The sequence below is a fragment of the Monodelphis domestica genome, chromosome 5 (assembly GCF_027887165.1).
Source record: "Monodelphis domestica isolate mMonDom1 chromosome 5, mMonDom1.pri, whole genome shotgun sequence".
NCBI classification, from domain to species: Eukaryota; Metazoa; Chordata; class Mammalia; order Didelphimorphia; family Didelphidae; genus Monodelphis; species Monodelphis domestica.
Genome location: NC_077231.1, coordinates 22,640,679 through 22,657,539, shown reverse-complemented (window position 1 = coordinate 22,657,539; position 16,861 = coordinate 22,640,679). Strand labels below are relative to the sequence as shown.

The 16,861-nt window shown below is 33.3% G+C and overlaps 1 protein-coding gene across 8 annotated transcripts in view; it reads left to right on the top strand.

The window, feature by feature from the left end:
* The window catches only part of SLC16A7 (solute carrier family 16 member 7), a 269,238-nt gene that overhangs the window by 54,284 nt on the left and 198,093 nt on the right, over positions 1 to 16,861 (top strand). For 4 of the 8 annotated variants that reach the window (XM_056797695.1, XM_056797700.1, XM_056797699.1 and 1 more), the window contains exon 2: positions 16,100 to 16,148. The exons of the other annotated variants lie outside the window; for them this stretch is intronic. The gene's annotated coding sequence lies outside the window, so the exon portion shown is untranslated. The remainder of the gene's footprint in view (positions 1 to 16,099; positions 16,149 to 16,861) is intronic. 8 annotated transcript variants of the gene reach the window in all.

Genomic DNA, 16,861 nt, shown 5'->3' with positions numbered 1-16,861 from the left:
TGTTTCTCAAGGAATCTTGTGTTTATAATACATGCATGGGAGAAACATTGTTGAAGAAGAGCCTTTTTTGTTCTGAGTAAAATGCTTTTTTGAGTCACCAAAAGATAAAGGCAGAGTGGGATCTTATGTTCATTATCCTTTTTAGTTAACTATGTGAAAGTGAGGGTGTTGTCTGATTTAAAAAATGAAAACCTGCCTATTGTTATGACCATTATTTGCATATTCTACTCTATATATGTGCATAAATTATTTTATAAATATCTTATGGAGATGAGAAAGTATGCATATGGGTAGATATTTTAGATACTTTTTCTGTTGCTTGTGAGTCCATTTAGAATTTTCTCACTTCTAAGTTTTTTAAGCATATACTTTATTAGATATAGCCATACTTTCTAACTTCATCTTAAGGTCATTGTATACTGACCTGTTCAAACCCAAATCTGATGATTCTGCTTCTCTCAGTGATGAGATTATATTGCTAAAGAGACACTGATAAATTAGTCCAATTTTTTATCAGTCTTTTTTTTTCTTGTCTCTTTTATCCACAATGATTTTTGGTATAGAGAAATATTGTTTCCCACTCTCCCATCTTTGTTTCTTTGTTATATTTTGATCAGCATTATCCTTGATATCTTTGTATTGCACATATCATCTTTAGTTTTATCTATGCATAACCATAGTTTTCTTGGATTTCATGACAAATTTTCTGTAGACTCTTTTTCTCCATTTTTTGTTATTTTATGAGGTGATAATATTTGTAATTCTCCATCATCTGTTTACATAATGTTTTCTAAATAGTACTCTCTTGGCAAGAACAACAAGTATTTACTGGTTAATTCAGATTCTATTCTTTTAGACACTTTTATGACAATTATTTTGTTCCAGTTAAAATTTGCTATCACCTGGACATCAAGCTGGTCTTCTATTTACCTGGGCTACTAGCCCTCCAACTTCAACTTCCCTAAGATAAACTATGGGACAAGGACCAGACCTTTCCTTGTTTCCCCTACACCAACCTCAATCTTTTCTAAACACTGCAAAAGTTTAGTCATTCAGTAAAACTCCATAATAATCCCATATGTTCAGGGATGTAAGGCTTACTCCTCCATTATTGTTTTTCAATTAAGGATGATTTATTTTTTATTCCATTTGATTGTTAAAGAACAAGATGGTCCCAGGGTTGGGACAAATGGTTAGAAGAATCAATTTGTGGGGGAAAGAGTATGAGTCTCATACTTCATCTCCAAATATCCCACAGTATTTCCTTCTGGCCCATTGTTTTACAAAGTTGAATGGTTTCAGCTTTCTTGAGTTTTAGATGACAACTATTCTCTGTTGATTCCAATTATACCTTTTAAACATGCAACTTTCTTGAGCCTAGTTTGGATGTCTCAAGGATCCAAGGATAAATTAGTTTAAAAAGGGAAAATAAGGGGGGGAAATATTTATTTTATTAAATCATTTCTTTCTGCAGCCATTTTGAGAATGGTGTGCCTTGCTAATCAAATGCAGAGTCAGAATTAGGAAAAGCCAATTTGGGTACTGAAATTTATAGCAGCATCAATTTTCACACAGCAGATAGTTATAGAAAATTTAACAAGCAGCATCAAATATAAAAACATCCACACCACCAAGGGCCTTAGCCTTCTGTTTCCCAAACCATCTGTCAATTATAGGTGAAACTTCCTTTCACTCAAATTCTACTCTGAATACCCTTAAGACTATTTTCTCTACTCTTCTGTAATACTATTATATCATTATTATTAGATATATATTATACCTTTATACATACATGTATATACTATATATGTACACATACATATAATGTGCTACTAGAACATAAAAGTAAAGAAGACATGAATATGTATATATATGTACACAAAAATAATATATAAATATATCACATGTTTATATAAGTTCAAATATATATGTGTGTCTCTGTTTAATAGCTAAAAACTACATTATGACAGTATATATACCCTATATACACCCACACATCTGTACTTATTAAAACATCTTTAAACAACATTTTGGAAGCAAAGCCCCAGCTAGCTTGAATAATAATCTCTTGTCATATCTATATTGTGTAAAATTCCCCAGAAGACTCTACTCGAAAATTAATAATAGCTATATTCCAATTCTAAACTAAGCCTCTGAGAATGAACTGGTTCAAGGACAGTGCCATCATTGTCCTTACTCCTACAAGAACTAGGTAAAGTCCAACATTCTTCTGCAAAAATTTTCTCCAACCACCTAGGAATAACCATTCCAAGCACTGGGGAGATTTCCAGAATACTGAAAATAGTTTTAGTATCAATAATATGCCTTATATATCTTGTCAATAGGGAAAATATCAGAGCAACCTCATTAAGGGCCATGTATAAATATATAGAGAAAGAGCTGAAGCAAATAAAGCTTGGAGACAGTACCTGAGAAACTAATACTTCTCTGGGCTAAGAACCTGGGGTCTATCCTTTTTTATTTTATTGGTATTCTTGAATTCCCTCCAACCTTTCTGCCTTCCTGTGGCTGGCCTCCTGGTTTCTTTTCAGATTTTTCATTATCATGTGAAATATATTTCCATATTGTTCATTTTTATAAGTGAATAGTCTTATAAAACCAAAATCCCCAAACATAAACCCAAATAAACAAGAGAAAAACCATAAGCTTCCATCTACATTCCAATTCCAACAATTCTTTGGAGATGGAGTGCATTCTTTGTCCTAAGTCCTTCAGAATTGTCCTGGACCATTGTGTTGCTGAGAATAGTGGTCTATCACAGTTAATCATTCCACAATATTGCTATTCCTGGGTATAATGTTTTCCTGGTTCTGCTTATTACACTCTGCATCAGTCTAGGAAAGTCTTCCCAGCTCTTTCTGAAACCATCTCATCCTGTTCATCATTCCTTACAGCACAATAGTATCCCATCACCATCATATATCACAATTTGTTCAGCCATTCTCCAATTTATGGGCATCCACTTAATTACCAATTCTTTGTCACCACACAAAGAGCAACTACATACATTTTTTTTTGTACAAGCAGGTCCATTCCCATGTTTAAAAATCTCTTTGGGATAGAGATTTAATAGTGGTATTACTAGATCAAAGAATATGCATTATTTTATAAATCTTTAGGTACAATTCCAAATTATTGCCATAGTTTTTAACTAAATATAGAGCAAATATTTTTAAAAGCATGATGAAGGGAATATTGGTAAATCAGCTGGTACAGAAAATTCAACAAGTAGTTCACTAAAGAGCTGTGAGTTTGAAATCAGGAGGCCTGAGTTCAAATTCTGATTCTGCTGCATTTAGGTCTTTCAACAAGTCATTTAAACTCAATGGGTTTCAGTTTCTGTTAGGCTATTATTGCCCCCAATTAATTTTTTTAAGGTTTGGTTTGTGGTTTCTAAGTCGTATTATATTGTTAATACCCAGCATGATAATTTAAGATTTGCAAAGTGCTATTATTAGTTGCCTTATTTTACAGAGGAGGAAACTGAAGAAGAGGATGATTAACTGATTTATTCAGTGTCACATAACTGAGTAAATATCAGAGGCCAGATTTGAACTGAGATCTTTAGTCTAGCTGGATGCCTGTGTTATTAAGAATATGTTTTCTTCTTAGCATTTTGTTACTTCTAGTGCTATTCTTTCTCAGTGGGGAATATAAATCAATTATATTGCTTGCCATGTATAGAACATATAAATGTATATCAAATATATTCTTTATTTCATCCTTTCTTCTCTTTTTTAGGTTGTTCGTGCATTGGAATTTCATCTCTTCTCCCTTATAGAATCTAAATTGGCAGTTGTGTGTAGGGAAAAGATCATAGAAGCTTTTTTAATCTAAGTGTACAAGGGGAATCCTGAGATAAAATTCCCCAGGAAATGCATGTCCCCAAGAATTGGCTTGAAGTGTTTTTTCATGTCTTTTGTCTTGGTACCTGAAACCAGCCTCATTTTTAATCCAAAAATAACTTCCTAGGACACCATTTTCCTGTTATTTTTATTTTGCTCCAATCTTTTACTGAAACACAATTACTTCAATTCTTATCTAGAAACCCTGATCTCCTTTTGGGGAAGAGTTTTCCTTATCTAAGATTCTCTCAGATTCAGAGTCAGTCTTCTTTATGCCATCTGGCAGTCAAACATTTGAAAAGGGGCTGGCTACCAAATGTAGGAATTCAAGACACTGATCAAGATATTTTCAATTAAAACCCCCTATGATATAAGCACGATCAGTGCTTATGTTCTGATTGATCCATGAGAAGACCTAATTTAGTTTCCTCATTTAAAAAAATGTGGGGGATGGAGTTGGAGTAGATGACATCTAAGTCCTCTTCTGACTATAAATCTATGCTTCTACTAACTTATCTAAAAAAAGTAGTCATTAATTAGTCTTAACGCTTATTCACTTCTCATTTTTTGGAATTGACAGCTTATATTAATCAGTCACATCAGAGCATTTGGAGTAGTGGACAATGTCTTTTTCTTATCTCTACTTTTTCCTCTAATTTGGTGTTGATTTTTTGCTTTTGTTAAAATTATAAGCTTCAACCACATACCAAGAACTCATTTGGAACTGATGTCTGAATCAGTAAATGTTAATTTACTCTTTAATATATAGATCTTTTAATCTTTTTTTTTCATAAAAGGTGTTCATTGCCTGTCTGATGCTTTCTGACTCTCTTCTTAAAGGAAATGTTCACAATAAACAAAGTAGCTTCTGATTGATCTGTACTATTTCGCCTCTTTTATTTTTAATACCAAGTGATATACTTCCAATATTTTCATCTTCCTTTATGATTAACTTCATATTGGAGTCATCAATAATCTTGACATGATTTGGAAGATCTTGCCAAATTTAAATAGAATTTCACTACCTCTTCATTCTCTAAAATAGATGTTGTCACATAGACTGTGATAATCATGATGATGGTCTCTTTTGCTTATGAGCATAAATACTTGATAACAAAATCACTAAATGCTTTGGGAAATAGCTTAATTTAAAAAAATTGTCAATGAGCTATTTATTAATGGCCTTCTATTTTTCATGAGAACAAATCCCCAAATCAAAAGTGGCCTTAAAAAGAAATATATTAACTCATCTGGACAGGAAAAAAAAGAGCTGGAAAATTAGAATGGCTCAGGTTATGAAAGATTTACATTATATATGATTTTTTTTTTGCCCAGGAGTCACATATTAATCACATGAAAGAAAAACAAAGACAAATTTTAATGGACCCAAAACAAGTCCTGAGAGTGGAGACCCAAAACAGAAATGTTTTGGAAAGGCCCAGGACCAGGGGGAACTCATCATTCCTTGTAGCCATCTCTAGCACTCCTGGAGAGTTACTGAAGTCAGAATATTCTGGATACAAACAGTTTCTAAGCTTATAAAATTGGGTTCAAATAGTATTGGCAAGCAACATTACAAAGATCAAACATTGCACTAGTCAGTAGGAATGTAACCAAGAAAATTGAGGAATTTTAATAGTTGGAAGAAAAATTCTGGAATTTATTCTAATCCATATCTGAAAAGAGTCTCCAATATAAAGTAACTAACAAGTAGTTGTCTAGCTTCTATCAGAAGACTCTCATTGATGGACAACCTTCTTAAAGCAGTCCATTCTACTTTTCAACAGTTTTAAGTTTGAAGAGGTGTTTCATGACATCAAGACTAAATTCATCTTTCATAACTTCTACCCATTACACCTGTTTTTCTCTTCGATCCAATTAATATGAATTGGTCATCTACCCCAAAACCAGCTGCTATCATATTCATTTCCTCTACCTTAGTTTCATTTTCTCCAGGTTAAATGTTCCCAGTTACTTCAACTTTTCCCCATGTGATGAGAACTAGTATTACTAGTCTTGATGATACTAATACTAATACTGGTTATTATAAAACTAGAAGTACTACTACACTGAGCACCTATCTAATGACTATTTTATCTACTAATAATGTAATTAATCTTTATATTGCAAACAAAATTCCAAACACCAGTACTGCTAGTAATAGAGCTCCTCCCCTACTAGTCCAATTACTATGAGTAATATTAGTATTAGCAAAACAAAACAAAAATAAATCCCGTCACCATATTAGTTGACCTTATCTATATAATCTCTAGTATATCAATATATTTCATTTGATGTACTCAGATATGAACAGAATGATCCACATGTGGTCTGCCTATGTAGAGCACAGAGGGGCTATCATGTCCTTATATTTGGAAGCTCTGTCTTTCTTGATTCAGCCTAAAATTGCATGAGTTTGTTTGTTTGTTATGGCTATTGCATTATGCTCCTGATTTGTGTTTTGCAGTTAAACAAACTCCCCAATTTTTTTTGAACTGGCCTCTCTAATTATGACTTTTGTTATAGAGCCTGTTTATCATTTTATTTTTTAACCCCTACAGCAAAATTTATATTTCTATTGGATATCATGTTATTAAATTCAGTTTAGTTCTTTAATGTGGCCAAAGGTTTTCAGAATAATTCTTGCCCTAAGGGAGGTGCTTGGAGATGAACCTAGATGAATAAGCACATAATACACCCATATATACTTATGTACTGTGTACATACATCTATCATGCACACACATATAATTATACCTATGATGCATATATATATGTATATATATATATATATATATATATACTGTGTACTTACTTATCTGTGTCCATGACCCAAATAGTTTATGTGTGTGTAGGCATGTATAAATTTCAGGTTGGGTGAGATATATGTTTATGTGTTGTGTATGTATAGTAGGTAAGACAATTAACTGGAAAAATTGGGAAAATCCTCAGGAATTGCATCTGAGTTGAATCGTTAATGGAGAAAGAGGTTCCAAGAGAGATGAGATGTGGGGCCATTGAGGGGAATTAAAAGATGTAAATAATGAAAATACAAACAATTGGGGGATGAATTAAATATATAGGCAAGAGACAGAATATGGAATCAAAGATGCCGGATTCAATGGTTGGCAACGTTTTAAAGTGATGTTTTCATTGCTTAGTAAGTAACACAATTTCATATTGAGAAAGTCTTTGCTGTGTGCAAGCTTGTAAATGACATTTCTTCAATATGGATTCTAGTTGGTGTGAAAAGTAGACATTAAGTGTTGATCCTAATACCAAATCAGATGACTTTTGAATCATGGTCGCTGTGGCTGGGATTGCTCTCAAAAAGGGAATCATTTCTAGCTGTGTATTATAATATACCACTGGCCTAAAATTGGGTCCTAAAGTATGGACGAACACTCCAGAAGCTATGCCTCTTGCTTCAAGTACAAAGAGATGGAATTCTTTGTTGTAGTCTGGAATACCTAAGGCTGGAGCTGTTATGATTGTTTCTTTGAGCTGTGCCAAGACTTGGAGATGCTCTTTTGTTAGTTTCAAAGGTTTTGTGACTGTGTTTTTGGGTAAGTCCATAAGGCATTTTGTTATTTGGCTATAGCCTGGGATCCATTGTATACAGAAACCTGTCACTCCTAAAAAGGCTCTCAGTTGTTTCTTGGACTTTGGCACACTAAGTTTCTGTATGTCCTCTACTCTTTTCTTGGAAATCTTTCTCATTCCCTTTTCCAATATAAATCCTAGGTATTCCACTTTAGGCATGACCCATTGTAGCTTTGATTTGGAAACTTTGTGGCCTTTCTTATATAGCTCTACGAGGAGTTTTTTACTGTCCTGGTAACAAACTTTAGCAGATGGGGATGCAAGAAGAATGTCATCCACATAGTGCACAATTTTGCTTTCCTTGAATTGGATGTTCTTTAAATCTTGTTGCAAGATTTGGCAAAATGCTGTTGCGCTATCGCAGAATCCCATAGGTAATCTTCTCCATGTCACCTGAGTCCCATTCCAAGTGAAAGCAAAGATTTTTGGCTTTCCTTTGCAATTTGAATGTTAAATAAGTACTACACAGATCAATGACAGTATAATATATAGAGTTACTTGGAATTTCTGAAATTATTTTAGATGGGCTTGGAATGACTGCACGGGACTTTTTCACAAAGTTATTTACTGCTCTTAAATATTGGACCAGTCTCCATTGAACTTTTCCTTCACAGTCACATTTTGTTTTCTTTATGGGTATTATTGGTGTATTATATTCTGAAATTCTTGGGATTAAAATTTCCTGATCCAAGAAGCATCGGATGATTGGGTTGATTCCATCTATGGCTTCTTTACTTAGTTTGTATTGAGGTATCCTTGGTGGTGTCCCTTCTTTAACTTCTACTTTTACTGGTGTTTCTGACTTTAGAATCCCTGCATCTGTAGAATGTGTAGCCCAAAGTCCTTTTGGTATATCACTTGGTATTTCAAATATTATACCTTCATTCTGAACTTGTTCACTCCTAAGAATGTGCATGGGTGAGGAGTAGAATTTGACTGATAGGAAGGAGAGTAACATCAAACAAGAAAAGATTGCTGTATCTAGCTTAATGAGGAGGCAACAAAAATCATCTAGAAATTTTTGAACCAAGAAGTGTTAGGATCAGACTTTTACTCAGCAGAGTTCTGTAGAAGATTGAGTCTACAGAGAAAGGTCTATAATATAAGAGATTACTAAAGAGACACACGTATAGGTGAGAGCAGATGAAGATCTAAACTATAGTGGTGACAGTATAAAGTGGAGAAAAGGGGATGGGTGAAAAAGATGTTATATTGTGTAGACTCCACAAGATTAGGCAACTGCTTAATTGAGGGTGGCACAAGGGAACCTGAAGAAGCAAAGATGACTAATTTTTTTGTTGTTGATTTTGGATTCAAGGTGAAGCCAATTTAAGCAACTTCTTTATTCATCTCTCCAAGGAAAACTTATGAGCAATCTTTCCATTTATTTTCCATTTCATATTTTCTTGCATCACTTATAGTGAAACTATAAATATCTATGTCATAATAATAATTGCTAATATATAATGCTTTAAAATTTGCAAATCACCATGGATGTGTGTGTAAAACCCACACAGAAAGTCCATTTGAATAAAACTTCCCTAATTAGTAGAGATTAATTACTCAATGCTCCAAGTCCATGGGAGTGGTAGAATTAATTAGTCTCAAGAGAGAAGATAATCTGTGTCAGAAACCCTTTTGGAAGAGGTCTCAGGAAAGAGAGAAAGACTCTGGGAAGATGCTGCTACATGAGCAGGGTTCTATCACCAATTTGCTACAATAGAATCTTTGGGCAATTTCTTATTTGGTGAATGAGATCTGGGAATTTCACTTGTAGTTGAGCTGAAATACTTTACTCCCAATGTCAGAATTCATTCATTTAGTATATTTTCTGATTTTCTCAGTATATTCACTCTGACATATTTTCATATATCTAACTTCTTGATTTCTGTTTACTATGGATTTGGATAAATGAATTTTTGTCTGTGCAATTTGTTTGGTATGTTAATTATGTAACTGGCATTTAATGAGAAACTACTCATCTCTGGGATTTATAGCTTGGGGGACTCCTTTGCCATTAAGGGGTGGTTATCAGAAGCTCAGTTAGAATCTAAAAATTCTTTCCTATAGGATAACTATTTTATGGAAAGGGCAGATAGAATATTTCTAGTCCAGTACTCTCCCTTTCTGAGGAGAGCAGAGTGGCCAGCCTCTGACCCTAACCTTTTACTTTCTTTCTTTGGGGGATCAAAGTTCCCCTTGGATAAAGGTTAATAAAGTAGACTATAGTATGTATTAATGTCTCCTAAGCCACTCCTAGGTAGACCATTTTGGATCCATATAATCTGTATGAAAAAATAATTTTCAAACATGGGTATGTGTGTATAATATCCCCATGTAATGCATCATTATCATCATAGCTAAATTTATATGACACTAAGTCTCAGGCATTGTGATAAATGCTTTACAATGAATATTTTTTATTTGGTTTTCATAATAACCCTGGGAAGTAGGTACTATAATTATATTCATTTTATTGATGAGGAAATTGAGGCTGAGAGAATTAACTGATTTATCCAAGGTCACAAAGCCAGTGAGTGTCTAAGGCAGGCTTCAAACTTGGATCTTTCTAATTCCAAGTCTAGCACTCATTTCCCTATATACTTGTTCATAGCACAAAGATCTTATTTTCAAAGTACTAAACATTAAATTAATGGTTTTGATGATCTAAAACTATTTTATTCTCAATATCCCTTGTTCCCTTTTCTCCCTCTTATTCACTGTCAGCAAAGAAGTGTAATGAAATCCCATAATATTTTCCTTAATTTCAATTTGTATTTTTTCTGAGCCCCCATGGCTATGAATTTCACATCACAGTAGTCAATCTCCTCGTGAGAAGCTTCTATGAATTGAGCTTTACTGATCTCTGGGCAGTAGGTATAACTTGAAATCTTTTCAGTTTGGAAGAAGCTGCCAGTGCTTATACTTCACTGGTGTACACTTCCAAAACTGGACTAATCTCTACTCTTGAGTCATAGTTTATGATCTCCATACCACATAATTGGTGTATATATGCATGTGTACACATATGTATATGAACATATACATATATGTTGGTATGATATGTGTATGTATATTTCTTTTCAAATAAACTTCATGTTAAAGTCCTGCATGATCATATTTTTGAGGTGACTCATATTTGGCCCAAAAGAATAATAAGACAAGAGAGACTTTAATTAAAACTTGCTATCACTAAAATAATTTCTTTATAGACAAAATTTAACTGATGTTTTTTTAATGATTTATTCTATAGAACAATTCTATAGAATCATGATTTATATATAATAATTCAGTTTACATCACTTATTTTAGGGTCCAAATTGATTTTTTATCTGGATGAAAAATCTAATTATATTTCTTATACTTTTATCTAGAGTCAGAAGGAACCAGATTTAATCCTCTCTTTTTTTAGATGAGGAAACTGAGTCTCAAAGTTGGAAAACTATTTGCTCAAAGGCACATAGCTAGGAAGCAACCTACCCAGAACCAAATCCAAGTCTTTTGACTTCAAATGCAGTGATCTTTCCACTATGAGCTTCAAAACCAACAATGTACTCTAAAGTTTATCTCCCATCTCCCTTTTCTGTTTTATTTCATGTTACATTTCTTCATTCACACTCCATTTCAGTCAAATTGTCCTAGCTGTTCTTTTTATATAACATTCATTTCCTTAAGTGATCCTCCATGACTGGAATACACTTCCTTCTCACTACTGATTCTTCTAAGCATTCAGGGACCATCTCCTACAGAAGGCATTTCCTTATTTTTTTACGTTGTTAACATTTGCTTATCAAAAGTAGATATGTGTGTAAATAAACATATAAACACAAATATACATGTTATTATATTATATAAACATTTCTTATTTGTACAAACATATTTATATGTTTTATATATATGTATATGTGTGTGCTGAAGCCCATGAACTCCTTAGAAGATGTGTTTTTAAAATTTATACACTAAAATACATAGGATTACAAAAGAACCCAAACATATTGAAATACAGGTTTCAGAAGTTTAAAAAATCAGTTCATAGACCAGGAAGCTCAGCTGTGATAGAAAGCAAGTTCCTTGGGGGCAGGAACTATTTTATATTTTCCTTCTATACATATTGCTTAGTTTGGTGTTTTATATATAGTTTGTGATTAATAAATGTTTTTAATTGAATTAAATAGTAGAACCACTAATTGAGTTATTCAGAATAAAAAAAATCCTTATATTGCTTGAAGATATAACTCAATATAACCTTCTCTATAAATACAGAACTAAGAGAGTAATAGAAGAATAAAACATGCTCCTTGGTACAACTAGAAGTGTTCAAGATTTTATTCAAAGTTGGCCATTTGATCTCAGTGCACCATATAACAGCTTTTTTAAAAGCCACTAAAATTTCCCTAAAATGAAAAAAGAAAAAGAAACAAACAAGGAGTCCAAATCTCATATCAATTTAGAATGACTCTTGGCACCAAAAAAATGTCCTTGCCTTTGACATTGTTTAATATTATAATGGATAACAGCCTTACAACCATTATCTTGTATCAGTTAACCATTATTGGTTACAAATCGATCTTTATTCTTTAGAAATCCAGATGCCACTGTATGACCCTGTGCTAGTCACTTCACTCCCATTGCCTAGCCCTTACCACTCTTCTGCCTTGGAACCAATACACAGTAGTGATTCCAAGAGAGAAGGTAAGAGTTTAAAGGGGAAAAAAAGACAGATGCCACTTGGATGCCATACAAATTTCCCAACTTGGTCTATGTGAAATAAATAACTGTGGGGAACACATATTGTGATTTTTGTACCTTATCAGTGGCACTACCTTGCAGAATTCTAGGAGGAATTTGAGTTAAAGGATCAGGAGGTAGCAGGTGTCTTTATAAGTATCTTATGTATTTTAGTTATGTAGTCTCCTTTGGTCAGAGTCTGTGGCTGTGTATCTGTTTTGTGGAGTATCAGTCACCATGATAATGATACTGTTAATAATTCCAGCTTGAACATTTTATACCTAGTTCAGATTAAAAGTGGCTTACTTCAGATAATAATCAGATCTTACTAAATGTAATTCATAAATGCTGCTTTTTATTCCCAGGGCTGCTCCCGACTTGGTGTTCAGACAAGCCCCAGAAACATATATTCTTATCCTCTCTGTCAGTCTTTTCACATAAAAATATAGACAGAGCAACATTGACACTTTCTTGGTCAAGTAGAGTTAAAACCAATCACTTTCAATCTATTAAATGTTATAATATTTTATGTTATAATATTTTAATATAATTAATTTTCCTTTATAATTCTATGCATTTTATTTTGTGTGATCAAAAATATAATTGTGACAAAAGTTACATTGGCTTCATCAGATCAATCTATTAAATGTTAAAGAAAAGAATGAAATCCAGAAATCGAATAATCTACCTCCTCCTAAACACACACACACACACACACACACACACACACAGATTTTTGGTTCTTTTCTTGACTTGTAGCTGCTACAGGAAAATCTCCTAAATAAAGCTCTGGTATTGCTTATATCTAGGGTTCTCAAAATATGATTAGCAGGGCCCCAAGTTCTAAACAGGCAATTAACGTACAACATTGGGGGCTCCTATGTGCCCCACCTCCTCAAAATATGAATCAGCTCCTAAGAATTTTAATAACTTCATGCAGACATAAAAAATAGAGAATGCTCAAACAACCCATAAACCCTATACAAAAGCCAGAATTTGGGGCTGAATTTAATATAATGAAATTCAATAATAATAATTGGAATATTTTACATTTGGGTTTAAATAGATTAATTTGACAAATAGAGAATAAGGTTATATTAGAAAGCATAGAAAAAGGAGGAAGAGATGATGACAATAATGATTCTAAACATTTAACACTTGAATAAGAGAGAACATTTTAGTTTTAAATATACATGGAGTTTTGTTTGTTTGTTTTTTTGTTTTGTTTTGTTTGGTCAAATGATGCTTACTCTGGTGTAGAGAAGGGAGGGGAGGAGAGAGACATTTGGAAACTTTAATGTGATGAACAAATAAATTAATAAATATATTAACAAAATAAAGGATGAATGAATGAATGAATGAATGAATGAATGAATGAATGAATGAATGAATGAATGAATGAATGAAAAAAGAACACAGGGGCTAGGAATAAGGAGATAATAGATCTGTAATGATGCCCTATTCAGACCACATCTCTAGTCCTGTGTTCAGTTCTCGGTGATACAATTTAGCAGAGACATTGATATGCTGGAGGTTCTATCAAAGAAGGCAACAAGAGAGGTTAAAGGACCTTGAGTCCATGTAATTATGAGAATCATTTAAAGAAATTGGGATGGTTTAGCCTAGAGAAAAGAAGACTCGGAGAGGGAAAGAATAATTTGAAATAGTGTGACATGGAAGAGGGATGTCAACTTGTATCATTTGTTCTTGGAGGATAGAAAAAGGAATAGTAGATTGAAGTTACAAATAATTTCGTTTAGGCTTTGCGTCATGAAATATTTCCTCATAATTAGTTGCTCAAAGGTGAAACATGCTTCCTCAAGTGGTGAGTGTTCCCTATCACGGGAAGGAATATATTCATTTCTTTCAATGTCTGGAACAGGGTAGATTCTTATTATTTGTTGACTCTATTTGACTATGTTCTGCTTAGAATTCTTTTTACTTAAGAAATGGAATAATAACTAGTCTTTAAATAGAACTTTAAGGTTTGCAAAGCAAACATTTACAAACTTTATCTTATTTGATTCCCAAGATAATCATGGAAATTGTCTTCCCCATTTTACAGATTGGTGAATTGAGACAAATAGAAGTTAAGTGATTTCAGGATTCAAAATCAAGTCTTCCAGACTCCAAGTCCAATACTCTATCTATTGCATCATCTAACTGTTGACTAATTAGGTGATTACTGAAGTAATTTCTTACTCTAAAATTCTATGATTCTGTTATGTCTACCACCCAAGATTGGGTAGAGGTGAAGGCCATTGAAAACCTTTATGGAAGACACTTTTCCAACATCACAGCATTCAGTAAATATTAGTAACTCAATTTCTCACTTTGTACTTTCCCTTTTTTTCCCATCTCCTTCTCTCCCTAAATTAATCCCCCCCCCTGCTTTCTCTTCTTTTCCCTACTTTTCTTCTTCTCCTATTTCCTTCCTGCTGTCCTTTTTTTCTTATTTCCCTATAATATTGATTATGTCCATTGCTTCAGCTCACACAAGAGATGATATTTAAATTGCCTATAGGGAAATTCTGCAGAAAGAAAAAAATGACAGGCTTTGTAAAGATGATGAGAATTATTTAGCGGTGCATGTATGAATTATTGCGTTCCTGTCTGTGTGGTGTGTAATTTCAGTTCTTAGCTCTAATATTTTTTCTGAAAGTTGTTTAAGAAATAATTTTTGTCTGAGTATATGTGCATTTCATCAATATTTTCAACTATCCTTTAAGTATAAATACTATAACTTGTTCTAAACTGACTTTCCTATTAAAGATGATACAATTATGTACAGAGAAAAGAGGCCAGAATTCCTGAGTAATGAACCTGCTTCTCATCAATTTCATACACATATGAGTCTCAGATTACAGAACAGTATAGGTTTTTAGCTTTTTTTACATCTAGACTTGTAAATGATGTCTGGCTTCCATCTCTTTTTCTATTAACATTTGAGTTGAACTGCACATTTACTGTTAATCCTGGAGTCACAAGAGTGAATCTCTGTTTTAACCTCTGTTTTCATGTTAATGGCTTGTACTACTATTTAGTTTTGGACTCCCATTGAAATCAGTAATCTATGTATGAAAAAGTTTTATAAACCTATTAGCTAACATGTTCTCTAACCTTGATTCATCTCATTTGGATGTCTGCTCATTTTGGATATATAGAGTCTAGTGTAGAGTTCATTTGCAACAATTGGGACTATATTTAAGCGTTTTGAGGCTAATTGTAGTATTTTGCTTAATCTGACAGCATCTTTTATTGAACCTATAATTTTATCTCTATTATAAACTCCTTGTTATAAAATTTTCTAGTTTATGCAAAATATTGTTTTTCCATTTTCCATTTTTTCCATTTTTTTTTCTTTTTTCAGTGCTCTCATTATTTCTATTATACAGGTGTTGGGCAGAGAGAAACCTGGATTTCATGTTATCCAAGTAGGCAGCAATAACAGTTGGCTAGAGTAGGACTTCTTAACCAATTTTTTGGTGGGGGTATTAGAGACCCTTTTGATGGTCTGATGAAGTCTATGGGCCTCTTCTAAGAATCATGCTTTTAAAGAGAGAAAATGAAATACATGGGTTTAAAAAGGAAGCCAGTTCTTTTGAAATATAGCTCTCGAAATATGCATTTTTAAAAATTCATGTTCTCCAGGTTAAAAACTTTTGCTATTCAGTTGTCATTTGTACTGTTATGCAATAGAGTTGAGTCTGAAATCACATCTAATATGGGGAACCAATCTTGTTGGAGCTCCTTTTTCTCAGGGGCGCAGATCCAGAATAGTTACTACTGATAGGAGGGGAGAGAAATACTGGATTCATAGAGCTCCAAATAAGAACTAAACTTGAGGATATTTTTTTTTAATTTCTTGTTTTCTCTTATCTTTTTTCCTCTCTTTCTTTCTAGTAATTTAGGCCAATCTGATCATCACAGGTTTTCCTTCAGTTATATTTTGGTAAGTGTGTCCTTATTCCCTTTTGGAGTGATAACTGATATCAGCCTGAGCACTTAGCAAATACTAGAATGCTTCTTCACAGTTTCATTTTTGTGACACTTTTTAATGATTGCTTTTGCATGCCACCAGTATTTAAATGGCTGAAAGTCTCTAAAAGTTCCTTGCTGTTCTTTAAATAGACTTGGATGCTACTCACGCAAATAACAAGGACTTCCATGTCACCTTCAGTTACCAAAATGCCTTTAGGCATGCCAACTATTTGTACTTTTGAAGGTTTTTCAAGGATTTTGTTCCTTTTACCACATGATTGACAGTTACTCTGAAGGTTATTTGGCAGTCTCTGTTGAAAGGAAGTCCTGCAACGTATGAACAAGCTTTAATTAACCACTTTTCATTTTGGCAACTTGAGCTTGATATTCTGGACATGTTGTCTAAAAGAGGACATTCTGGTACTTAAATAAAGTTCCCTCTGGAACCCTTCAGTTTCATGCTGAGAAATCTGATGGGAGAGTAAGTGTGTGTTGAAAAATAATTTGGAAATTTGGAGCAGATAGAAACAGAGGGGCAACATTAAAATGGACTAAATTCATCCTGTCATTAAGGAGTTTGTCAGAGGAAAGGAAAGTTAGATTCATTGATTCATTCAATTGGCATTTATTTAGTAACTCCCATGTGTTAACTACTGTGCTAGATGCTGGGTATACAAAGAAAAA